Below are 27,095 nucleotides of genomic sequence, written 5' to 3'. Positions count from 1 at the left end.
GATTCGGTAATATCTCATAACTCGGTAATATCTCATAACTCGTTCCAGCGATGGAAACGGGTTAGGGGTGTTACAGTTTCTTTGCTAAAAAAACATGTTTAAGTGAGCCTAACTCGAAACAATTGAGGATTCAACAGAATTCCTCTAAGGCACCATCAAAGAACAGTAGAAGAACAAACTTGAAAGATGAACAAAAGCCACAGAAAAGTAAGACCACTTGAGAGAAAAGTTTGAGTGAATGCTCTCAAAATTCTATTAATAACTGAATGAATTACAATGAGGGGGAGAGGCCTCTATTTATAGCTAAGCCTCCCCAAAATCAACGGTATAGATCAAAGTACATCAATGGCTAAGATTAAAAGCTATCTAGATATCAAATCTCTAAGATTACAAAATTGTATCTTCTAAAGATTACTTTTAATGTCTAGGGTCACATATATTTGAAGATCACCTTTCATATTTGCCACCTTCGGAGATGGGCTTTCAATCTCTCCAAGCAAAGGACAAGGCTGATTGGGCCAAATGACCTCCTTCGAATATGATGGATCATACAAGTTTGTCATGGTCATCATCGTTGCGGGCTGCCATGTGCAACCCATGACACTAGAACCTTGGCTTGGATTGGACAACTTTTCTGATGTATTGAATCTACACTTGAAAAATGTGTTAGCTTATTACAATTCACTAGTTTAGATTTTACCTCTTTAGAATTTGTAGAACCTGGCTCTTCTAGTGCAGGAATTTCAATTGCCAGATGATTCTCCTTTTCCTTGGTAGGTTCATCTTCAACCTCAACTAACTTAGGTTCCAAAGTCATTCCACTTCATAAAGCAACTACTTTCCAGTGTTCCTTACCCAAATCCCTTAGATTTTTTGTGTCACTCGGCAAGGCTCCTTGCAGTCTATTACTAAACTCTATAGCTAACTGACCCATTTGGTTTTCCAAATTTTTCAGTGTTGTTGCTTGGCTTTGGATTAAGGCGTCATTCTTCGCAGTGCATGCCTTCAAAAAATTCTTGAAACTATTAGATGATTTAGCTTGTGGTGGTTTCTAATTTTGTTAATTGAACCATTGAGGTTGATTTGATCTATGCTACATATAACTATTGTTCGGTCTAGCTCCTTTGTTACTCCAAGAAAAGTTTAGACAATTTTTCCATGAAGGATTATAGAAGTTGGACTGTAATCCTTATCCACTTCTACTCTAGTTTTGATTTCCTACATAGTAAACAAACTCGGGATTTGATGGAAAAATCTTAAAAGAATGTTCGTCCCCACAATATATGCAAGAAACAATGTCGAATTGACTTGGTGGTAGGATTACAACATCATTTAAAACCATTAGTACTAAACTATTTCAACATTGAAGAGATAAAGTATTCCTGAGCTAGAGTTAGAATATTCCTGAGCTAGACTGAAGCAAAGGCATCTACTTCATGAACTCCTACTCGTCTTCTTGAAGCTACTCAATTTGTCAACCATTGGTAATTATTACTGACTATTTTCTCGATGATTATGTAAGCCTCATTATAAGGCTTTGATAAGAGAGCACCATTCACAGAAGCATCTACCACCATTTTAGTATGCGCATTGGGACCATTATAAAATGTCTCCAACTAAATGCAATGTGGAATTCCATAGTGAGGGCATTTGCAATGTAGCTCTTTGAATCTTTCTCATGCCTTGGATAGGGACTCATCATCCATTTGCTGAAAAGTGGTGATCTCATTCCGCAGCTTATCATTTTTGCTAGGTGAGAAATACTTTACCAAGAAACGTTTTGCTAATTCTTGCCATGTAGAAATTGAGTTTGGTGGCAATAAATTAAGTCATGCTTGTGCTGTATCTCACAACAAGTATGGAAACAACTTCAACCTCAATGCATCTTTGGTTACACCGGCTGTCTTAAAGGAATCATTCACCTCCGTGAATAGTTCAATGTGAAGGTGTGAATCTTCTATGGGCATTCCACTATACTAACCCACTATTTAAAGCATCTAAACCATCATAGTCTTTAATTCAAACTGTGGTGTCACACCCCTAACCTGTACCAGTTACCGAGACAGCGTTTCAGACCATTACCAGAATATTCAAAACATTTTCAATTAATTCATGCAAGTCACTATTCATTAATCGAGATTATTCACAACGTCCCTTAATTGGACCCTCAAAGTCCAAGACGAGGTTTAGAAATGAGTCGGGGCTTAATTGGGACCTCTAAGAATTTTTCGTGAATTTTTAAAATATTTCCAAGGTGCAGGGCTCACACGCCCGTGTGGTTTAAGGGACACGCCTGTGTTAGAGGCCGTGTTTGACCCCGTTGATCATGATTTTTGTGTGATAGGTTTTAAATATTTATAAAGAATCGTTCTCGGAATTAACTATTATCACGATGTATGCAAGTGTACCTATCGCACAGTAGTATAGTTTTAGCAAGACTAAATTGTCGAACCCGAAGGAACTAAAAATACTAGTAATGACTATCTTTTTATTATCTAGCCTATGAATAAGGGTGTTTTATTTTAACTAACTAATTATCTAAACTAAGCATTCACAGAAAATAGAATTGGGGGATTACTTTTCGAAAATGATTGAATTAAGACAATACCTAAGGAAAAATTTACATAGACTTCACTTGTTATTCTAACTCCGAATCGGAAGATTTATTCATTTAACTTGTTCCATAGAGATCCGTAAGTTATGTTATTATCTCTATTCAAGACTAATAATGTCTAATCCCTAAATTGAATAATTGAGACTTTTCTCTAATTAACACCCTAGGGTTGCATTAACTCGATCTATGATCCCCTTATTAGGTTTCACCCCGGTAAAATCTTGTCACCCTATTTCTAGGCGCGCGATCAACTCTGCTTAATTATGACAAATGTACTCTTAGATAGGGTCTATTCCTCCTCCGAATAAGAGTTTATCTTGAATCAGTATCCTGGGATATCAAAACAAGAATTAAGAACACATAATTAAGAACAAGTTAAATATTTATCATACAATTCAGAAAATAATAACAAGATTCGTCTTAGGTTTCATTCCCCTTAGGTATTTAAGGGATTTAGTTTAGAACTAAAAAGGAAAATATCTCAGAAGAATAATGAATACAAAACATAAAGAAAACCCCAAACTCCTAAAGGGAAATTGAGGGGAGATCTTCAGTCTTGATGGTGAATCCGGCTTCTGAGATGGATCAATCGGCTTCCTTTGAGCAGTTCCCTGCCTCCTTCTCCCTGTGTCCGTTCCTCTTCCTTTAGGGCATATTTATAAGCTTGAGAACACCTAAAAACCCTCAAAATTAGCCTTTTTCCAAATTGGACTCAACTTGGGCTCGACAGGGACACGCCCGTGTGAGTCGTGCTTCAATTCTGCCAAATTGACACGGCCGTGTGGTCTACCCGTGTGAGGATGTCCAAGCCTTGTTGATTTCATACTTTGGCCTATTTTCTCCATTTTTGGCCCGTTTCTCGTTCCTTTCGCTCTCCTATGCTCACCTAAGTATAAAACATGAAATTAAGGTATTAGGAGCATCGAATTCACCAATTCTAAGGAAAAATCATCCAAAAAATGCATTAAGCATGGGGTAAAAATATGTATAGATTACAGTTTATCAAATACCCCCACACTTAAGCATTTGCTTTTCTTTAAGCAAAATCCTCAACTCATAATCAAAATAAATTCTTCTCAACTTATAATTTCTATCGATAATATCTCAAAGTAATCCACAAGTAATCATACGTTGAGAATTCAACTAAAAGAATATCAAAGTTTCAAACATTCGAAGTAGAGTATTTAAGCATGCAAAACTTAGCCATCTCCCATTGTCTAAGTGGTTATGTCGATTCCAAATCTCACGGAGTTTAACATCCTCACTAAAGATTCACTCAAATCACTTAAAGTGTTTAAGGACAATGAATGTAGCTCTCATCAGTCAATTTGAAAAATTATTACCATAGGCTTACATGAAAATCACATCTCCACCACTATAAATTGAGATGATACATCAATCAAAAGGTCTTTAGAAGGTTGTAACAAGGCTTGGTTAGGGGGTGTGGTCACAAGCTGAAAGAAAAATTTAGAATCGAGATTGAAGTGAAAAATTACCTAACTAGAAAAATGACTAGTCATTAATCATGTACAACAGAGCTTCTTCTCAAAAAATGGAATTTAAATTCTTTAACTCAGAAGATTACTACTACTAATATGTATACATGTTTTTTTTTTAAGAACAAGTTAACTTACAAAATAGAATAAGACATAGTTACGCAACTATTTCAATTCAAATCTCGACAAAAATGGGGATCAAATTAATTTAGAGGATTTCCACAATAATGGGTTAAGGGTTAATATTAAGGGTAATAAAAGAAATGGCTTGTTAGCTCAACGGGGTTTACCAAGGGTTAATCGTGGAGGTAGGCTTTCCATGGCATGAGTGGGTTAATCCTAGGTGCCTTTCTCATTTTGACATATCAAATCAAATAGTATGGTCTTGACATGCATAATCAAGCAAGTTCTAGAATAATAGTTCAATATTGACGCACTTAAAGCAATAATAAAAGTGAGCATGAAAGAATTAATAGATGCTCAAAAGGCTCAAAAATCTCACAAAAATTATGGCTTTTTGATGTTTAAAACTTGTGAATTCCAACTCAAAGTAATACCTAAACTTTTGGTAAACAACCTAAAATTTTAAATTCTTAAAAAATAACTTATCATGCTTGATTCTCTAATGTCTTAAAGTTTAAACAATCAATCCATAAATGCCTATGTTGTAATTCAAGTTATATCAATCAAAATCATAAATCAGTCAAAATTTATCCTAAATATGATATGAGAGTTTTTCAAGGGAACAAGGCAGTCATTCAGGGATATTTTTGATAATGAAATGAACACCCCCCACACTTAAGATGTACATTGCCGTCAATGTAAAAAGATAGATATATAGAAAATAATATAAAAAAAAGTTAGGGAGAGAAGTGAAACTTCCTGAGTGATGAATGAATTTCCTTGAACTGGAGTTTTGGAGAATAATCGGCTTGAGGGTGGAGTAGGATACTCTGGCAGTGGTAGAGGTTCATTAGTCCATAAGTCCTACACCAAAAGAATATTATATCTAGTGGTGGCTATGGTCGTAGTCTAGCAGGACATGGCAGTCGTAAAGAACCTTTCCCGGTAGGGTTTTGAGTTCCTATGTGATGATGAGCTTCAGAGCTGTTTATAACCGTGATAGCATTAGGAACTCTTTTAGAAAATTTATAAGGAATAATGATTACTCGGTAGGAAATAGCCAGAATTCAAAATTGTTAAATAAAAATTATAAATCCTAATAAAAATAAGATGAAAGAAAAATAAAAAGTAGTCTTAAAATAAAATAAAAGTAAAAACATGAAATATAAAATAAAAGTTTTTAAACATCTTCATCACTAAATGGTTCGTGAGGTAGGGGTGGATATGAGATGTGGAGGTGCTGACAGATCTGCTGTAGAGTAGCATCAATGTTTTCAAATCTTTGAAAACACTGCTGCTCGAATCGAGTGAAGCGCTCAGAATTGTCATCATATGAAGCCGCCGCATGAACTGGACGAGAGGGTGGTGATGGCTGAGACGATGGGTCCTCGTGCTGTGGGGGGACATCATCATTAATGTCCTCGAGGGCCTCCTCCTCGGTAGATTGGGTGAGACAATATTGATGAGGGTAGGTTCCTCAGTGCTTTTCAATCATCCTCATGCTAAGCATGCTCGAGATGCCTTATGGAGACATCTAGCCAATGAGGGTAAAGGATGATTCTTGGGCCACGGTGCTGAGGAGCCCGAAGTGTCGGGCCAATCGCGTCACATAGGGGCCAATGGAGATGACCCCCTTCCTATGGCACTCCATCTGGTGTTGAATGGCGAGGGCAATGAAATAGGCAAGGTCGATGATGTGCTCGTGCGACATACACCATAGAAAATAGGCGTCCTGAGTATTGATGACACCAGTGCTCTCTCACCTTCCTGTTATCATTTGAGACAAAATGGCGTGTAGGTACCTCGAAGATGAAGGGAGAGCTGATGCCTTGGAGCGGCTGGGATTGTAGGTGGCCGCGCCTGGTACTAGTGCATCCCAGTACCGTGAAGAAGAACGATGGATATGGCGGTTGAGAGTATCTAAGTCATTCTCCTCCTTGAACTCCTTTGTATATAAACCTAGTGCCGTACAGAATTCTGGGACGCTAAGTTAGCAGACTAATCCGCCTAGGCGAAATTGCACCGTGCCGGGATCATCGTAGTTTGTCATCACAGTCTGAAGATGAAATGTGGAGCATAATTCCATCGTGAGCTCAAGATATGTCGGCTCGATGATCCCAAAGAAAAGCTCCCAAGGGTTGGCGGTTAGGAGGGCCCGAATCGCATCAGCCAACTTAACTTGTTCTACTGTAGCCTAGTTGATGCAGCGGCTCGCAATTATAGGTTGGGCCTGGAGTATTTGGAAAAGTTCTTCTTGGGGCCTGATGGGGAATCTCAGGAAAGGGTGATGGACTTCCGCAGTAGGACCCGAAGAAGATGACGCTCCCTTCTTTTTCTTTGAAGCAGGGACAGCGGCCTTTTTACCATGTGAAGAAGACATTGTATGCCTGCAATTGGAAACATTAATTCGTCTTGATGAGTAGACAGGGGAAAATGTGACTATAATTCAAAGAGGAAAATCCATAAATATGTTTAGCCACAACTACTAAGTTTAGCTAAAACAATAAGTTCAATGGCCTATGTTTGTGGCATTAGTATGGTGATATAAGTAAAAATGGCAATGAATGGAATGCATCATACTATACGAATGAACATAAATGTCAACACAAGAGGCATGAATATTTCAACTATCCTAACCATGAATATGCACTTCTAAGTAATCAAGTGGAGTAGAGAAATCATGTAATGAGTAAGAATTTGAATAGGAAAAAGATGATAACATGTTCTATAAATGACACTTGAGTGATAGAAAGATGAAAATAATATGAAAATATAGATTACTATGATAAATAACATTATAAATCAGTGAAATAAAAGAAAAAGGAGTAAACATACGCTAAAGGAGAGAGGTTGGGTGTCGAAAATGTAGTTGTAAGCGGCGCACAGGCATGCTGAGGAGGCGTGTGGACTTGCAGTGGCTAGGCTTGGGGTTTTTAGGTGAAGAAGACAATGAATAGTGCAGCTTATTTATAGATTTTGGGGCACACTGCCAGCGAACACGCCCGTGTTCCCCAATTTCTGCCCATGTGACTCGCGAATTTTGAATTTGGGCATGTTTGACATTTAGTCCATGTCTGTGTTTCTTGGGCATGTGGGTGCACACGGCCTAGCTTCATTCGCTTCTCCCACGCCCGTGTTAGTTTAACAACTTCGACCGTGGGTTCTAGACACGGGCACGTCGCACGCCCGTGTTGTTTTGGCAGGTTCGTCCACGGCCATGTCGCACGGTCGTGTCGATTTATCGTAACCTGTGTTGGGGAAATCTTTGCCCTGTTTTCACACGGCCTTAAGCACGCTCGTGTGCTTGGCCATGTCTGTGTGGAAAAACCTGTATTCAAGATCTTTGTTAGTAAGTTAGGTGTTAAATACTAAAATTTAAAGAAATTAATATTGGTAGTGCTCGGTTTGCCTCCCGAGAAGTGCTTATTTATAGTCTAAGCTCGACTTACCTCTCCATTGAATGGTCATAGTGGTTCGAGGAGTTTATACTCCTTATTCCTGCTATCATTCTCATCAAAATAAGGTTTTAGACGAGTGTTGTTTACCTTAAAAGTGCCGAACTTGGGATGACTTACCTCGATTGTACCGAATGGGAAAATGCTAAGTACCGTAAGAGGGATTTCTTCATTCGGTTTGGTAGTGAAAATGTGAGGATGTGGGGTATCTAATAAAACCTTATCTCCAACCTTAAGTTGATGTGGAAAGGTGTTGAGCTCGTTTTGGCATAGTTTTTGTTTATCATGTGTTCTCGATTTATGCGTTCGCCATTCATCTAGTTCCTCGATTTGTAGCCTTCGATCTTCATGAATAGGTCCTCTGCTACTGCTTGAGAATGACTCATGTACTTCCTTCAGACTCATTTCCTGCAAAGTAGGTTGTACCATATTGTCAGTTTTAGTAGAATGGTTTAGACGATCACCTTCAATTTCCGATGTGATGCCAAAATTGTGAGCTTGAAGGGTGATTGTTTCATCTCGCACACGGAGTGTGAGCTCACCTGTGCCAACATCAATAATCATTTTAGCAGTCACTAAAAAGGGTCGTCCCAAAATCAAAGGAGTGTTGCTATCCTCCTCTATGTCTAGAACAATGAAGTCAACAGGAAATATAAATTTATCGATTTTAACTAGCACATCTTCAATAATACCCCTAGGAAATCTTATACTTTTATCTGCTAATTGAATGCTCATCCTAGTCTATTTGTGTTTCCCAAGACCTAATTGTTTAAACATTTTGTAAGGCATGACGTTAATACTAGCCCTTAAATCAGCTAATGCATTATTAACATCTAAACTACCAATTAAGCAAGGAATTGTAAAACTCCCTGGATCTTTTAGTTTGTTGGGTAGTTTATTCTGTAGAATATCTGGCCAAACTATGTTTAGCCCCACATGCGATGCCTCGTCCAACTTCCGCTTATTTGCTAAAAGCTCCTTTAAAAATTTCATTGCGTTTGGCATCTGTGATACAGCTTCAATAAATGGTAAGTTAATATGTAATTTTTTTAAGAGTTTAAGGAATTTACCAAAATTGTTCATCTGAGTAGTCTTTCCTTGTCACGTTAGGGTATGGCACATGAGGTTTATAATCGACATTCACTGATTTGTTTTTATTATGACCTACCTCACCTTGATCTCTACTCACCATAGTTTCTTGCCTTGGTTCTGGCTCAGGCTCAACGAATCCTTCTTCATCTTGAACATTAACTGCATTGAGCTGTTCCCTTGGGTTGGGTTCAGTATTACTTGGCAAGCTACCTTGTGGTCGTTCAGAGATTAGTTTGGAGAGCTGGCCTATCTGAGTTTCGAGCCCTTGAATCGACACTTGTTGATTTTGAAGTGTCGTCTCGGTGTTCTGGAAACAGGTTTCTAATACCTAGATAAATTTAGACAGCATCTCTTCAAGGTTCAGTTTCTTTTCCTGCTGATAGGGTGGTTGTTGAAAACCAGGAGGATGTTGTGGTCTTTGATTCCCTTGACCCCCCCACGAGAAATTGGGGTGGTTCCTCCAACTTGCATTATAAGTGTTACTATATGGGTTATTTTGGGATCTAGAGTTATTGTTATCCATATATTGGACTTGTTCCTCCTCGATGCTAGGGTTGAAGGGTTGATACTCTGTGCATGCTCCTCCTCCATTCGTCTCGCACCTCATTACTGGATGTACCTAAGTAGAACCAAGTAAACCATCAATCTTTTTATTTAGAAGTTCTACCTGGTTTGACAGCATAGTAACCGAATCGATGTTATAAACGCCTGCTGTTTTAGTTGGCTTAGTCCTCATGACTTGCCACTAATAGTTATTCAGTGACATTTCTTCAATAAATTCGTAAGCCTCTTCAGGTGTTTTGTTGTTGATGGTCCCCCCGGCTGCTGCATCAATCATTTGCCTTGTCGAGGGGTTCACACCATTGTAGAATGTTTGACCTTGCAACTATAGAGGTAATCCATGGTGAGAAAAACCTTCGCAGTAGGTCCTTGTATCTCTCCCATGCATCGTAAAGAGTTTCTAAGTCCATCTGTACAAACGAAGAGATATCATTACGTAATTTGGCCGTTTTAGCCGCCGAAAAATATTTTAATAGAATTTTTTTGGTCATTTGTTCCCAAGTAGTAATTGACCCTCTTGGTAACGAGTTCAACCACTGTTTAGCTTTGTTCCTTAATGAAAAAGGGAATAACCAAAGACAAATGGAATCGTCAGAAACGCCATTAATTTTAAATGTATTGCAGAATTTTAAGAAATTTGTCAAGTGAGTGTTTGGATCCTTATCCTGCAAACCATCAAACTGAACAAATTGCTGTATCATTTGAATAGTGTTAGGTTTTAGTTCAAAATTATTTGCAGCAATAGCAGGCCTAACTATATTTGACTCAGTTCCTGTTAAATTAGGTTTAGCATAATCATGCATAGTACGAGGAGCAGGATTCTAATTTGCTAGTTTAGCGGGTATCGCAGGAGGTAGCTGATTGTCTTGGTTTTTAGCCATCTTCTCGGTTGGGGTTTGACTATCGTCCTCTTGCTCGTTCTCTGTGTATCTTACGCTTCGCCTTATTTCTCTTTGGTTTCTGCGAACTGTACGATCGATTTCTTCGTCAAAAAGTGGTAGTCTTGATGGGTTTCTTCTAGTCATAAACTATAAAAACCTGCCAAGAAAAAATAAAAAAAATTAAATTAATAAATAAAATAAAATAGAATTAGCTTGCAAGAAAAATAAATGGTTAAAGTAATAAAAATTGAGCGTTCCTAATATCTTAGTTCCTCGGCAACGGCGCCAAAAACTTGATCGTGATTTTCATGTGACAGGTTTTAAATATTTATAAAGAATCATTCTTGGAACCAACTATTATCACGATGTAGGCAAGTGTACCTATCGCACAGTAGTATAGTTTTAGCAAGACCGGATTGTCGAACCCGAAGGAACTAAAAGTACTAATAATGATTGTCTTTTTATTATCTAGCCTACGAATAAGGGGGTTTTATTTTAACTAACTAATTATCTAAACTAAACATTCACAGAAAATAGAATTGGGGGATTACTTTTGGAAAACAATTGAATTAAGGCAATACCTAAGGAACAATCCACTTAGACTTCACTTGTTATTCTGACTCTGAATTGGACGATTTATTCATTTAACTTGTTCCGTAGAGATCCCTAAGTTATGTTATTATCCCTATTCAAGACTAATAACATCTAATCCCTAGATTGAATAATTGAGACTTTTCTCTAATTAACACCCTAGGGTTGCATTAACTCGATCTATGGATCCCCTTATTAGGTTTCACCCTAATCCGGAAAAATCTTGTCACCCTATGTCTAGGCGCGCAATCAACTTCGCTTAATTATGACAAATGTACTCTTAGACAGGGTCTATTCCTCCTCCGAATAAGAGTTTATCTTGAATCAGTATCCAAGGGTATCAAAACCAGAATTAAGAACACATAATTAAGAACAAGTTAAACATTTATCATACAATTCAGAAAATAATAACAAGATTCGTCTTAGGTTTCATTCTCCTTAGGTATTTAGGGGATTTAGTTCATAACTAAAAAGGAAAACATCTCATAAGAATAATGAATACAAAACATAAAGGAAAACCCAAAACTCTTGAAGGGAAATTGAGGGGAGATCTTCAGTCTTGATGGTGAATCCGGCTTCTGAGATGGATCAATCGGCTTCCTTTGAGCAATTCCCTACCTCCTTCTCCCTGTGTCCTTTCCTCTTCCTTTAGGGCGTATTTATAGGCTTTAGAATGCCTAAAAACCCTCAAAATTAGCCTTTTCCAAATTGGACTCAACTTGGGCTCGGCATGACACGTCCGTGTGAGTCGTGCTTCAATTCTGCCAAATTGACACGGCCGTGTGGTCTACCCGTGTAAGGAAGTCCAGGCCTTGTTGATTTTGTACTTTGGCCCATTTTCTCCGTTTTTGGCTTGTTTCTCGTTCCTTTCGCTCTCCTATGCTCACCTAAGTATAAAACATGAAATTAAGGTATTAGGAGCATCGAACTCACCAATTCTAAGGAAAAATCATCCAAAAAATGCATTAAGCATGGGGTAAAAATATGTATAGATTACGATTTATCACCCATGTAACTCTCTGAATTGCACACACGGCTATACAACACACCCGTGCTAGGCTATGTGGTTAATTAATTCAATTCGAATTAGGTGCAGATTTCACATGGCCAAGACACAAGCCCGTGTTCTAGGCCATGTGGCACACATAGCTGAGACACACGCCCGTGTCTATGCCCGTGTGCTCAATTTTGAGCATTATGTTTCTAAAAATTAAGGTGCAAGGGACACACAACCTAACCACATGCCGGTGTTACCAGTCCGTGTATCACACATGGTCTAGACACACGTTCGTGTGTCTACCTGTATGGACAAAATAAAGCCATTTCCAGCTTCATTTCTCACCCCAATCTTTTCCATAATCCTACACCACATGTTCATTCATAACCCAACAAATCCAAGCATTTTATTCAAGTTAATTCTATCATTTAACATGATATATCATCACATACAATTACTAACCATTTCAAGCATTCTAATCAAGCATGTTCCATCCATCATCATGGCATAACATTTCATGCATACATGTTTACAATCTTACCTTGTTATGTTCTCATGTTAGATATAATTTGATCACTGCTTAACATATATGTGGCTAACATAATATGACATTGCAAGTATATCAAAACAATCATTACTAGCCATTCCAATGGCTAGATTACAAGCATCATTTACGTTTGCATGCCAATATGGCTAACATGTCCTATACTTGCCATTACAACCGCAATTGAATTACCCTACTATACCGACATGGGCCGATGATAGTGTGAGTGATCTCCGCCAAGCTTCCAATCCAACGAGCTTTCGATTACTCTAAAATAGGGGAAATAAACAGAGTAAGCATAAAATACTTAGTAAGTTCATATAACACAGTACTTAACTTACCATTCATCCTATTTAAGGTAACTAAGGAAGGTATAATCAACCACTTTGATCTCAAGCCCTACACACATCCTCATTGCCCTTATTAGTCATATATTCCATAGTAATATCAAGATATGTATGGGCTCAACAATAATAAAGTTTCCAAGCACATATGCTTTCCACATCATGTATTTATTCAACGTACATAATTCATCTCATTATTTTGAGTATAATTTCATAATAGTTCATTTCTAGTTCAGATCATTTCGCGTCAGAACTTTACACATATTACTCGGAATATCAAGGTCACGATTAGTACATTCTAGGTGTACAAGTCTATAATCAAGAATGAACGTTCTCATCAAATAGTTTCCATGTACAAATATCAACATCTCATATTTCATATATCACTTGTCATGTATCATTATTTTCTTTCATTTCATGTAATATTCTTTCATGTCATATTTCCATATCATATACACCATTCTATGTCAATTTGTCTTAAATTTATATTTGCCCTGTCAGAACCTTGCCCGTTGAATTTATTTGAATTATTGATGGATACATAAGTAGTACACGCAAGGCGTACAAATCAGGATCCGTTAATTCATATTCAATGGCACCCATAAGGTACTATTTCAAAGAGTACACTCTCAAGCCACATATATATACTACAGGATTACCAGTCCAGGCTAGATCCTTTTTATAGCGTATGCTTAAAGGCTTGATTAGGATTACCCGTCCGGGCTAAATCCAATCTATAATATATGCTCGAGAGGACTTATATCAGGATTTCCCATCTGGGCTAAATCCTATCAGAATTGAGGTTGAAGGATTACTCATTCGAGCTAAATCCTATCCGTAACAAATGTAGTACCTCTTTCATTTTGAGAAATCACATATCCATCGATTTTCCATTTATTCAACCGGGGTTTAAACACTTTTCAAGCATTATCGGGATATATTGAGTAGGTGATCATTTCACATATTTATGACATTGATAAAATTCATAAACATAACAGTTAAATCAAGCATAAGAATATATACAATTTAGTTACACAAACTTACCTCGACAAAGTTCCGTGTACGTAAAATCTACTAATCCGACATTTTCCTCATTACTCGTTCTAACTCTGAATTTGATCTATCAGGATCTATACGAGTAAATTTAACATCAATTTATCATATTTTACATTCATATAGACTAAATTCTCATCCTACTCAAAATTACTATTTTGCCCCTAACTTTTCCATAAATTCCATTTTCATCCTTAGGCTTGGAAATTGAAACTTGTGAAAATTACTCCCTATTCCAAGCTTAACCAAAGCCCCATTACAAATTTTACAACACATGTATTCATAAAATTTCAAAATTTTTCATCAAATTTTACAACTTTTGATTTTAGTCCCTAAATCATGTTTTCATCAAAAAATCACTTTGTAAAAGTTGTTTATCTTTCATCAATTTTTCATTTTCTACCATAAATTTCAAATTTCCAACATATACATCCTTGACCCAAATTTTATACCATGATAACTTTTCAAATTAATCCCCAAAATAGAGAGATTAAACTATCCCAATTCTAAAAATATCAAAATTACTAAAAACTGGACAAGGAAACTTACCCAATTTGGCCATGAAAGTCTCTTCTCTCTCTCCTAGGGTTTCCATGTTTATTTTGGGGAACAAGATGAGAAAATATGATTTTTATTTTTCTTTTCATCTTTTTAATTAATTAATATTTTCACTTTCCAATTTAGTCCCTAGCCTTTTTCTCATTTTTCATAGGTGAATCATCCAAAAATATCTACATACTTTTTATTAATGGTATAAGTATCATATAAAGACCTTAATTTTTGAGTCCCATAGCTATTTCATCCTTCTAGCTACTAGAATCTAACTTTTTCATTTTATGCGATTTGGTCCTTTTGGTAATTAAGCACATAATTGGTAAAATTTTCTTTTCAAATTTTTCACACGACATCTCTAGTATAATATTAATTCTATAATAAAATAAAAATAAATTTTATTTTTTAGCTCAAATTTGTGGTCTCGAGGCCACTGTTTTGATTTCACTAAAATTGGGTTGTTACATGTGGTGCCTCAATCTCCGGTCTCCTAATTCTCAGATTAAGCATATTAAAATGGGGCACAACTTACTGCCTTATAGCTCAATTAAGGATTGGATTACGAGTATTAATGGCTCCATTCCCTTAAACTTCGTTTTGAGCCATTTTTCTCACCCTTTTCAACATGTACCTATAATTCCTTTTGCACATATACATATGCCCTCAAAAAGCACTAAAATCAAGTATAATGAAGCCAAACACATATAGTATAATAACATCCAACCAATATGCCTAAAGGCACCTCAAATGACAACATTAAAACATGTATTATCATGTACTCAATTTGGCCAAAATAATTGATTAACTTCTAACTAAGTTTGCATCATTACACAACATGTAAATCACTTATCCATACCATTTGGTACCAACTGTACCACAATATGATTAGCATCAAAATACATATATGCTTACTATGGCAAAACTCCAATTCACAACAAGTTATATGACCTATATAATATGCACATTCAACTACTTTTCTATCTACCATCATTCAACCATAACAAGTCATATATCAACCATTACAAGCTATTTATATACACCTTATAATATATATCATTTTACCAACACAAGGCCAAAATGCAAACTAACCAAATGGTCATTTGCACTACCAAAACACATAGGCTAGCATTAGCCAAAATACCTATTCATGCCATTATAACCTTAACTAAGATATCAAAATCTACTAATATAATTGATCGCAGTGATTCGTAACAAGTAATAAATATTTATAAAGATCAAACCTAGACTAACTATTATCACAACGAAAAGGCAAGCGAACCTATCGAACAATAGTATAGTAATGGCAAAACCGGGATATCGTACCCAAGGGAACCAAAAGTACTAGTAATAATATCTTTTTATTATTTAACCTAAGAATAAAAGGGTTTTTGTTTTAATTAACTAATTATCAAAACTAAGAATGCACAGAGAAAAGAATTGGGGAATTACTTTTGGGAAAAATCGATTGACTTGAGACAATACCTAAGGAAAAATCCACCTAGACTTTACTTGTTATTCTGGCTCCAAACTGGATGATTTATTCATTCAACTTGTTCCGTAGAGATCCCTAAGTTATGTTATTATCCATATTCAAGACTAATAACGTCTAATCCCTAGATTGAATAACCCAGACTTTTCTCTAATTAACACTCTAGGGTTGCATTAACTCAATCTATGGATCCCCTTATTAGGTTTCACCCTAATCTGGCAAAATCTTGTCACCCTATTTCTAGGCGCGCAATCAACTCTGCTTAATTATGACAAATGTACTCTTAGACAAGGTCTATTCCTCCTCCGAATAAGAGTTTATCTTGAATCAGTATCCTGGGATATCAAAACAAGAATTAAGAACACAATTAAGAACAAGTTAAATATTTATCATATAATTCAGAAAATAATAACAAGATTCATCTTAGGTTTCATTCCCCTTATGTATTTAAGGGATTTAGTTCATAACTAAAAAGGAAAGCATCTTAGAAGAATAATGAATACAAAATATAAAGAAAACCCAAAACTCCTGAAGGGAAATTGAGGGGAGATCTTCAGTCTTGATGGTGACTCCGGCTTCTGAGATGGATCAATCGGCTTCCTTTGAGCAATTCCCTGCCTCCTTCTCCCTGTGTCCTTTCCTCTTCCTTCAGGGGGTATTTATAGGCTTTAGAACGCCTAAAAACCCTTAAAATTTTAGTAGGGGATTTCAACTTAAATCTTGAAAAAAATAAGGATTAATTTAAGGGATTTCAACAATAATGGGTTAAGGGTTAATATTAAGAGTAATACAAAGAATGGTTTGTTAGGCTCAAGGGGGTTTACTAGGGGTTAATCATGGAGGTAGGCTTTTCATGGCATGCGTGGGTTAATCTTAAGTACCTTAATCATTTTGACATATCAAATCAAATGGTGTGGTATCGACATGCATAATCAAGCAAGTTCTAGAATAACAGTTCAATACTGACACACTCAAAGCAATAATAAGAGTGAGCATGAAAAAAAATGAATAGATGCTCAAAAGGCTCAAAAATCTCACAAAAAATTATGGCTTTTTGATGATAAAAACTTGTGAATTCTGATTCGAAAGAATACCTAAACTTTGGGGAAACAGCCTAAGATTTTAAATTCTTAAAAATCAACTTATCATGCTTGATTCTCTAATGTCTTAAAGTTTAAACAATCAATGCATAATTGCCTATGTTTTAATCCGAGATATATCAATCAAAATCATAAATCAATCAAAATTTATCCTAAATATGATATGAGAGGTTTTCAATAGAACAAGGCAATCATTCAGGGATTTTCTGATAATGAAATATATACCCCCCACACTTAAGATGTACATAGCCCTCAATGTACAAAGATAGATATTAAAGTATATAAAAAAATAGGGGGAGATGTGAAACTTCCTGTATTAAGAATGGATGATATTCTTGGATTGGCGAGATCGAGTATTGGAGATAACTCTGGCAAGCTTGATTCTGAAGGTAAGCCGTTTCTAACAGGAAAACAAGTGAATAAAAGAAAAATAAGATAATTATTCTATATATATTTTTTTAAATGGCACGGCCGGTACGCACGCCCGTGTGGTTCGTGTCCCGTCCATATTCGTCGCGAATTGTGATGTCGTCACATGGCCTTATTGCACGCCCTTGTGTATAGGCCGTGTGGCTGCATGATCGTGTCCATGGCCATGTATGGCGTGGTTCGCTTCTCCCACGCCTGTGTTCACATATCAAGTTCACCCACGGCTATGTTGCACGGCCATGGGGATTTATCGCATCCCGTGTTTTGGGAAAATCATGTCTTGCTTCCACACAGCTGTATCGCACGGTCGTGTCTCTTCCCTTGTTTGGCCACGACTTTAGGCACGCCCGTGTGCTTGGCCGTGTGGGCTGAAAACCTTGCAATTCAAAGATAAATTTAATTATTTAAATGTTAGAAATAAGAAATCAAAATATGTTATTGCTCGGGTTACCTCCCGAGAAGTGCTTATTTATAGTCTAAGCTCGACTTACCTCTTTAGTGAAGGGTTAGGGTGGTTCGAGGAGTTCATACTCCTTATTCTTGCTATCAATCTCATCAAAATAAGGTTTTAATCGGGTGTTGTTTACCTTAAAAATGCTGAACTTAGGATGACTCACCTCCACCATACCGAATGGAGAAATACTGAGTACCGTAAGAGGGATTTCCTCATTTGGTGTGGTAGTGACAATGTGAAGATCTGCGGCTTCTAGTAAGAATTTATCGCCAACCTTAAGTTGACTTGGAGAGGTATCAAACTCATTCCGGCATAATTTCGGTTTATCGTGTGTTCTTGGTTTATGTGCTCGCCATTCGTCTAGCTCCTCTATTTGAAGCCTTCGTTCTTCATAGGTGTCTTTGTTCTCCACACGATAATAGTGCACTGTCTTCGTTGTCTTGGTCCGAGGAGGTTTCTGCAAGGATGATTGAATATTAGTTTTATCATTGACAAGTTTTATAGCATTATCTTGAGTTTAGAGGTTTTGACTGAGTCGCGTGCTTGTAGTGTTACTGCATCGTCACCTGCACGAAGTGTTAACTCTGCTGTACCTACATTAATAATGGTTCTGGAAGTTGCTAAAAAAGGTCAACCCAAAATTAAAGGTACCTCATTATCCTCATCTATATCTAAGACGACAAAGTCTACTGGGTAAATAAATTTATCAATTTTAACGAGAACATCTTCAATAATACCCTTAGGAAATCGAACTGTTTTGTCAGCCAATTGTATGCTCATCCTAGCCTGTTTGGGTTTACTGAGACCTAGTCATTTAAACATTTTATACGGCATAACATTTATACTTTCCCCTAGATCAGCTAAAGCATTATTCACAGATAAACTACCAATTAAGCAAGGAATTGTAAAATTCCCTGGATCTTTCAATTTGTTAGGTAGCTTATTCTTCAGAATAGCTGAGCAGACTGCATTGAGTTCCACATGCGATGTAGCGTCTAATTTCATTTTATTAGCTAGAAGTTCCTTTAAGAATTTTGTTGAGTTGGGCATTTGCGAAAGAACTTGGTTTCGAGTCCTTGGATCAATGCTTGTTAATTCTTACGTGCTGTCTCAGTATTTTGGAAACGTGTTTTTGACACCGAGATGAATTTTGAAAGCATCTCTTCAAGGTTCTGCTTCTTCTCTTGTTGATAAGGTGGCTGCTGAAAACCCTGAGGATTTTGTGGCTTTTGATTCTGTAACAGCCCTATTCTGACCCTAGTCGGGAAGTGGTTTCGGGACCGCTAAATCGAGTTGCAGAAATAATTGAATATAATATTTTATGTCTAAAATATGTGATCATGCATGTGTGAAATTTGAATGCTTTGATTTTTGTCAAATTGAATGTGTTTCTAAATAAAAAGGACTTATGTGAGAAGCTTTGAATATATGTGTGGCTTATTTTCAGTGATTAATTATTGAATGATGCAAATAAGTAGGTTTGCATGCCAATTTGCTACTTTTAATGCTAGTGGTCGGCCAAGCTCATAAGTATGGACATTATATGCATGATTTAATATTATTATATTAATTAGTGGTGAGAAATATGTAATAAAAATGTATTAAATGAATTAAAGATGAATAAAAGAGTATGGGTAATAAAATAATGTGTTAGTGGGAGGAGAAACCAATGTTGGTTTATTCCTCCATTGTAAATAACTAGGAAAGGGGAGAAGAAATTTCCTTGGGTTGTTAAATTTTTCGGCTAAGGAGATTGCTAGATGAAGGGGCTATTTGAATAGAGAGGGAAGAAGAGGGCTGCTGCATGTTTAATTTTGAGCTCACTTAGGAGCTGGTTCCTTAAGAAACTCATTGAAGGTGGTCAGTAAGAAGGGGAAAGAAAGCGCTCAAGAGTAGGTTCACCATTATTCAAGAAGTCCTTGCAATGAAACTTTGAAAAATTTCCATGTTTATACTGTGTTTAATACATGTTAGTTGTTACCAAAATATTGGTGTTAGAAGTGAAGAAGAGTTGATAAATAAATGTATAAGTTGGTATTGAAACCTGCTGTTGAAGGTTGATAGTTTAAGCATGTAATTCTGTAGTTTATCGTGCAATAAATCCGTGTAATTGATCTGCGATGCTCTAATTAAGGTAAAATGTTGGTTAATCAATGTCCTGTTTTGTGGTAATAAGCAAAATATAAAGATGGTTGAAATTAACATGCATTATTTTTCGGTTTATGTTTGAAGAGTTATTAACTTTTGGAGGTTAAAACAGTTTAATTTGGGATTTACATTTTCAAATTTCAGTTTTAGTAATGTCCCATTATTATTGGTTGAAGCTAAGGAAATAAGCATTTGTTGAAAGGATGTAGGAACTAAATTGTCGAAAATTATTTGTTTGTCACTAGTGAAATTTTAATGTTCGAATGTATGCTGAATTTTTAAGTGTCCGAATGCATGCGAATTTAACGTGTTCAAATGCACTGGAGTGTTTTGTTTAGGTAGGTTAAATGTGTCGATATTCAAACTGTCTATACACTAGAGTCGTTGTACCGTTTCAAACAGGACAAGAACTCATGTACTTAAAATTGAGCTATCATGTTGCATGATCTTGTATGGTAAATTAAATGAAAATCGGTGACATTGATATCAAATTTTAATACAAAATATAGGTGAGTACTGGATATAAGAAATTATGTAAATATTTAAATTATGATGCATGATTTATGTGTATAGAAATGAAATGTCTTTAGTGAGAACTCGATGATGTGTATTTGTGAGCATGCATGTGCATTAGATGCTAAGTGGGAAAATCGGTTAACATGTTATGTGTATTATGGCCGAATGTGAATCTAGATAATATTGAGTAATGTTTGTGTTTAAAAATGATGAAACGAAGTTTATGCTTAAGTGAAATTATAGGTATGTGATGATTGATTTGTGATATGCATGTTTAAATAACATGCATGCAAGGTATGTGTGAAAGAGTGAATTGGTAATAAATCTGCTTGGGACAGCAGCAGTAACATGATTTTGGAAAATCACCATAAATTTTGGGAGATGAGTTATAAGTTGAATAAATTATGTAATTAAAGCTTAATGAGTCTAGTTTCTTATAAAATAAACCATGTAAGCAAAAGAATTACCTATAATAAGATATTTGAAGTGATGTGGGACAGGGTCAAAATGACTTCTAGATCCCCTATTCTGTATTTATAAAATCATTATAAATTGTACAAAAATGGTTATAAGATGAAGTTTATATGCTTAGACTCCTTAATGAGTCTAGTTTCAAATGAAATAAACAATAATATATTTTGAATTCTTAAGAATGAGAATTTTGATTCGTAGTGAAGAATGGTCAGACTAGTCAAACAGTGAAACAAGGGAAAACTTTAAGAAAAATCTGGTATTTATTTGCCAAACTAAAAATTCTGAAAATTTTATGGATAAAATATATATGAGTCTATTTTCAGGAAAATTAACGGCACTTGATTTGGAGTTTCTTAGCTCCAATTAAATGATTTAGTGACTGTTGCTCGAGAAAAACAGCTTGTAATGAATTTGTGATTAAGTAGTAAACATTGATAAAACTGTTTGAGTTGCTTATAAACTATCAATTAAAATTTTAAGCAAAGTACCGGATCCGTATTAAAATGAGGCTATAAGCCGTAAATGACTAGTATACCTAGTCAATTTTGTTATGATGAAATTGATGTACAAGATATATATATGTGGTAAAGCCGAATGGCTAATGTAAAATATGTATGAGATATATATATGTGGTAAAGCCGAATGGCTAATGTAAAATATGTATGAGATATATATATGTGGTAAAGTCGAAAGGCTAATGTGAAATATGTATGAGCCATGCATATGTGGTAAAGCCAAATGGATAATGTGAAATATGTATGAGATGTGTATATATATTGTGGCCGAATAACAAATTGTGAAAGGTGTGTATTAGTAGATATTTGATGAGGCAAATGAATTACAAATATGATAGTCGATGTGAATGTTGTAACAAGGGATTAAATGTACATGAAACTTGGAAATATATTTCTGGTACGACCCGATGACTACGTTTGGGGATTATCCGAGCTAAAGGTCTCGCTGATGATTCGAGTAAAGCGTAAGATTATATGACTTCACAGTAACAATTGTTAATAAATATGTTCAATGCGTTAATTTGGACAGGTATGTATTCTGAGCTTGTATTTAAGCTTGATTTGAATTAAATCACAAGGTTGTTATGTGATGCATATGTGAGTAAAACAATAAGACTGTTTCTATGATTATTGCGCATTTGCTCAATGTGAAAAGTTAGGTGAAAATATGTAATGTACCTATGTTTATAAGAGATCACTATCAAGTGAGAATTTATCTGCTTTTTGTGTATTAAGTAATTGTGTATATTCGGCCAAAAAAAGGGCAGTATACCTAGAAAGAGGTTATATGAGAATTCGTATGATCGACTTTAATTTGGTTGGTCAGGTATGTGATAAATACTTGTACGTGTTAGACCCATCAGAATTAAATCATGATTGTAAAGTGGAAAGCAAATATGAAAATGCCATATGAATATGTGGGTATACAGTTATAGAGAAATATTATAGGATATTGGGAGATATACATTTTGACTTGACCGATGAGGGTAACTATAGATATGAAATGAAATGATATATATATGAATCAAATAAACAAATTGGTTATATTTGAGTTCAAGAGTTTTTTTTAATTTTCTTAAGACTTACTAAGCTTATAAAAGCTTACTCTGTTGTTATGTTTCTCTATTTTATAGATTGTTGAATTTGGCCTTTTGCTCGAGGATCGTCAGCAACTTGTCACACTATCACTATCCACTACTTGGTACTGCTATGTTTTGGATTATCTTATGGCATGTATAGAATAGACTAGTGGCGGAAGAATATTTTGGTTAATGTATATAAGCCATGCGAAAATGGCATCTTTTGAATGTTTACTTAGAGAAGTTTAAATTTTATCCCTGGTTGTGCTTAGTACTTATTTGAATGAATGATCTTTATTTCAAGAAAAATTTCAAAATTTTACTGTTCTGACATGAGTTACAAGTCCGGTAATGCCCCTTACCTATTCCGGCGACGGTTACGGGATAGGGGTGTTACAGATTCCCTTGACCTCCCTAGGAAAATTTGGGTGGTTCCTCCAACCTGCATTATAGGTATTACTGTATGGGTTATTTTGAGATCGAAAGTTATTGTTACCCATATAGTTGACTTGTTCTTCTTCAGTTTGTAGGATTGAAGGATTGATATTCTGTATGAACACCTCATCTGCTTGAGTAACACCTCATTACTGGATGTACCTGCGTAGAACCAAGAAAACTATCAATCTTTTTATTGAGAAGTTCTACCTGATTAGAGAGCATGGTGACTGAATTGATGTTATAAACGCCAGCTGTTTTTGTTGGGTTAGTCCTCATAACTTGCCACTGATAGTTGTTCTGTGACAGCCCAAAATTGACCCTAGTCGGGAAGTGGTTTCGGGACCACTAAACCGAGTCACCGAAATGTTTGAACGTAATATTTATTGTCTAGAATATGTAATTATGAATGTGTGAAAATTTCAAGCTTCGATTTAGCCGATAGCATGTGAATTCAGTTAGTAGGACTTGTGTGACACTTTTGAAAAGTGATAGGCTAATCTATAAGGACCTAATAGTGCATGTAGTCAAAGGGGAGGACTTGCATGTCAAATTTCCCCCCCTAATAGTTAGTGGCCGGCCATGACAAGAGATTATGGGTAAAAAACATGTCATAAAACATGTTGGGACAATGGTGTATGTAAGAAAAAATAAAATAGTGAGCATGGGAATTTAATAATGAAAGGAACAAAAAAAAAAAAAAGAAAAAATGGTCTCATGCATGCCCATTGCCGTGAGTGTGGAGAAGGAAAGAAGAATTTTTGTTCACCATTTTCATTTCCTTTGGGCTGAAAATTCTAAGGAAGAAGGAAGGAATTCTTGTTTCATGTTGGTTTGGAAGAGGTTTAGGAGGAGGTTTGGCCATACTTGTACCTAGATTAAGGTAAGTTTGATGTTTTGCCATGAGATTCATGTATATTTTAGTTGCTAGCTTGATGTTCTTGTTAGCCCATGGTTCAAATCTTTGTTATGTCATGGGAATGAAATTCGCCAAAGTGAATATGGTGTTAATGCCATTGCATGCTAAATATCAAGCTTGATAATGATTCATGTGATGGTGGATTGAGGATTCTTAGATTTTCTTTTAGCATTTTTGAATGAGATACTAAGTTCTTTGTTTAACCATGACCAAATTGAAACGGTATGGTGTTGTGGTATTCGCCATGTTATATCCATAAGTATGATTCATGCATGTTGCATGGTAAGTAAGATTTAAGCTTTGGATAGGTGTGTATATTTGGATATAAGCCACTTGAGAATTCGCCATTGCACCTACATGAATATATGTTTGCACATGATGAATTGGTATGACATGTATACTATTTTAAGGTGTCTATTTGCTTGTGATGTTGTTTTGGTTATGAAATAAATGAGAGATGTGTATAGAACTACAATATGTAATGCGTTAATTAGGAAAATGTATGCTGTTTTTTTGTGTAGTATTAAGTGTAAAATTGGCCTCCACATAGACATGCATATTCGGCCAAAGGAAGTAGATTGGTGTGCATGTATTCGGTTAGAGGCAACCATATTGAAGCCTTATCTTGGCTTAGATTGTTGACCAAATGGGTAATAAGTGAGGATGGTTGCGAATATACAAACATACATATGCATGTGTAATTGAATTATGAATGTTTAGCAAGAGGGTTAAACTAGTTGATTTATTGATTAAGCTCAAGGAGTTAAAGAAGGAGAATCAAGCAAGGGAAAGACGAAGGTCATCGAGTAGCCGACTTGGACTGTTTTACCCAACACAAGGTAAGTCATTAAGCGTATATTTGGTGTTGATTTAAATGATCAATATATATATGCAAATGTGTTTAAATGAGTTGGTGTGTAAATGGAAATGTATGTGTATGGAATGATGCCATTGTTGAATGTATAAAGGCAGCAAAATACATAAGGTATTGGTCTCGGCACTAAGTGTGCGGGTATAAATGGACACGGTGACAAGATTGGCACTAAGTGTGCGGGTTTAAAATTGTACAGCACTAAGTGTGCGAGTTTGATTATATAGCACTAAGTGTGCGAGTTGAATACATATAGCACTAAGTGTGCGGATTCACTATATGCTCTTGCATTACAATTGGCACTGAGTGTGCGACATCATCGAGCTAATCCCGGACAGCGGATCGGGTAAGTACCTCGAGCTCATGACGAATAGAAAATATGTTCATGCTCGGGGTTGAATTTGGTAAGCCTTAAATCTATGTGATGATTGAAATTGTATGATTGTGGTGGAAATGAGTTAGTGTGTGAAAATGCCTCAAATATCTTGTTGTGTAGAATATGAAATGTGGATGTATGACTTGGTATGAGATTGGACCGAAAGGTCCGAGGAATTATGGTATAGATTCGATATGGATGAGTACCTAGCCTCGTTTATTGTTTCATGTTGTAGTAACTTTATCGGTGGATTGATGAATGCTTATGACTTACTGAGTTGTAAACTCACTCGGTGTTTTCTTGTCACCCATTTTAGGTCTCTCGGACTCGTATTGTTTGCGTGATCGGGACCGTCGTTGAAGTCATCACACCGCTGAAATCTTGTGGTATTGTTTTTGTTGTTGAAGAACATTTGGCATGTATAGGCTATTATATTTTGTCGAATTGTGGGTTGTAAACTTTAAGCCATGTGAAAATGGCCTATGTGGTCGTCGAGTGGGATGCTAGAACCTATAGCCACGAGTCTTAGAAACTCAAATTTTGATAAGGTGGCCATAATTTGTGTCATGTATGGTGGATGATTAAGGCCAAGGAAAAATTCATGAAATTGGCATAGTCTCTGCAGTAACTGTTGCGGACAGCAGCAGTGAGATGAGATTGAAAAATCACTAAAAATAGTAGAAGTAGAATTAAATAGTGAGTAAATTATGGAACTGAACCTTGATGAATCTATTTTTATATGGACGAAACGAAACGACCATATGAGCGGTATACTGAGAAATATTAAGGTTCTTGTGAGACAGGGCCAGAACGGTTTCTGTGTCCCCTGTCGCAACTTTGAAAATTTACCATAAATTATCCAGAAAGAATTAGGAGTCATGCCTTATATGTAAAGATTCCATTTTGAGTCTAGTTTCATTAGAAACAAACAGCACCAGTATTAAAGCCCTGTACAGGGAGATATTCAAGTTGTAACGCGCGAAGGTCAGAGCAGTTGGTCCCTGTAACATGGGTGACTTTAACTAATAAACTGTACCAATTGGCCCAACCAAAAATTCTAAAAATAAATCCATGGATGGTTATATGAGTCTAAATTCAGGGAAAATTTACGAAACCAGTTTCTGAGTTTTGAAACTCGAGATATGATTTTTAAGGCGACGGTGATGCAGTTTTCCAGCCTGACTGGTAACGTCAAATTGGTTGGTATCTAGAGAGGGTTTGGCCGTTAACCCCTCGTGTCCGACACCGGCGTCGGTCACGAGTTAGGGGTGTTACATGTTCAGTGACATCTCCTCTATGAATTCGTAGGCATCTTCCAGTGTTTTATTGTTGATGGTTTCGCCAGCAGCTGCGTCAATCATTTGCTGAGTCGAGGGATTCACACCATTGTAGAACGTTTTAACTTGCAGCCATAGCGGTAACCCATGGTGAGGGCACCTTCTCAATAAATCCTTGTATCTCTCCCATGCATCGTAAAGTGTTTCTAAGTCCATCTGCACAAAAGAAGAGATATCATTGCGTGATTTAGCCATTTTAGCCAGTGGAAAATATTTTAGTAAAAATTTCTCGGTCATTTGCTGCCAAGTAGTGATACACCCTCGTGGTAACGAGTTTAACCACTGTTTAGCTTTGTTTCTCAGTAAGAATGGAAATAACCGAAGACGGATGGTATTCTCAGAAATGCCATTGATTTTGAATGTATCGCAAAATTCCAGGAAATTTGCTAAGTGAGTGTTGGGATCGTCATCCTGCAAACCATCAAACTGAACAAACTGCTGTATCATCTAAATAGTGTTAGGTTTTAATTCAAAATTATTCGCAGCAATAGCAAGTCTAACTATACTTGATTCAGTTCCTGTTAAAGAGGGTTTAGCCTAGTCATACATAGTACGTGGAGCAGGATTTTGATTAGCTACAATTGTAGGAGGCAGCTGATCGTCTTGGTTTTCAGCCATCTCGTCAGTTGGAGGTTGAGTATTGTCTTCTT

General features: G+C 36.2%; 3 non-coding genes across 3 annotated transcripts; all 3 read left to right on the top strand.

Moving 5' to 3' along the window:
• Positions 1-1,632: 1,632 nt before the first annotated feature.
• On the top strand, positions 1,633-1,739 carry LOC128294236 (small nucleolar RNA R71). Its single transcript, XR_008284550.1, has one exon. It is a non-coding gene; the product is annotated as a small nucleolar RNA R71 (small nucleolar RNA).
• Positions 1,740-9,676: 7,937 nt separating this feature from the next.
• LOC128294568 (small nucleolar RNA R71) lies at positions 9,677-9,783 on the top strand. Its single transcript, XR_008284878.1, has one exon. It is a non-coding gene; the product is annotated as a small nucleolar RNA R71 (small nucleolar RNA).
• A 16,744-nt stretch (positions 9,784-26,527) lies between these two features.
• Positions 26,528-26,633, top strand: LOC128294746 (small nucleolar RNA R71). The gene has a single exon (XR_008285053.1). It is a non-coding gene; the product is annotated as a small nucleolar RNA R71 (small nucleolar RNA).
• Positions 26,634-27,095: the final 462 nt, after the last annotated feature.

This window comes from Gossypium arboreum, chromosome 6 (genome assembly GCF_025698485.1).
Source record: "Gossypium arboreum isolate Shixiya-1 chromosome 6, ASM2569848v2, whole genome shotgun sequence".
In the NCBI taxonomy this organism is placed as follows: Eukaryota; Viridiplantae; Streptophyta; class Magnoliopsida; order Malvales; family Malvaceae; genus Gossypium; species Gossypium arboreum.
Note: the sequence above shows the minus strand (reverse complement) of the source record. Positions and strands in the feature narration are given on the sequence as shown.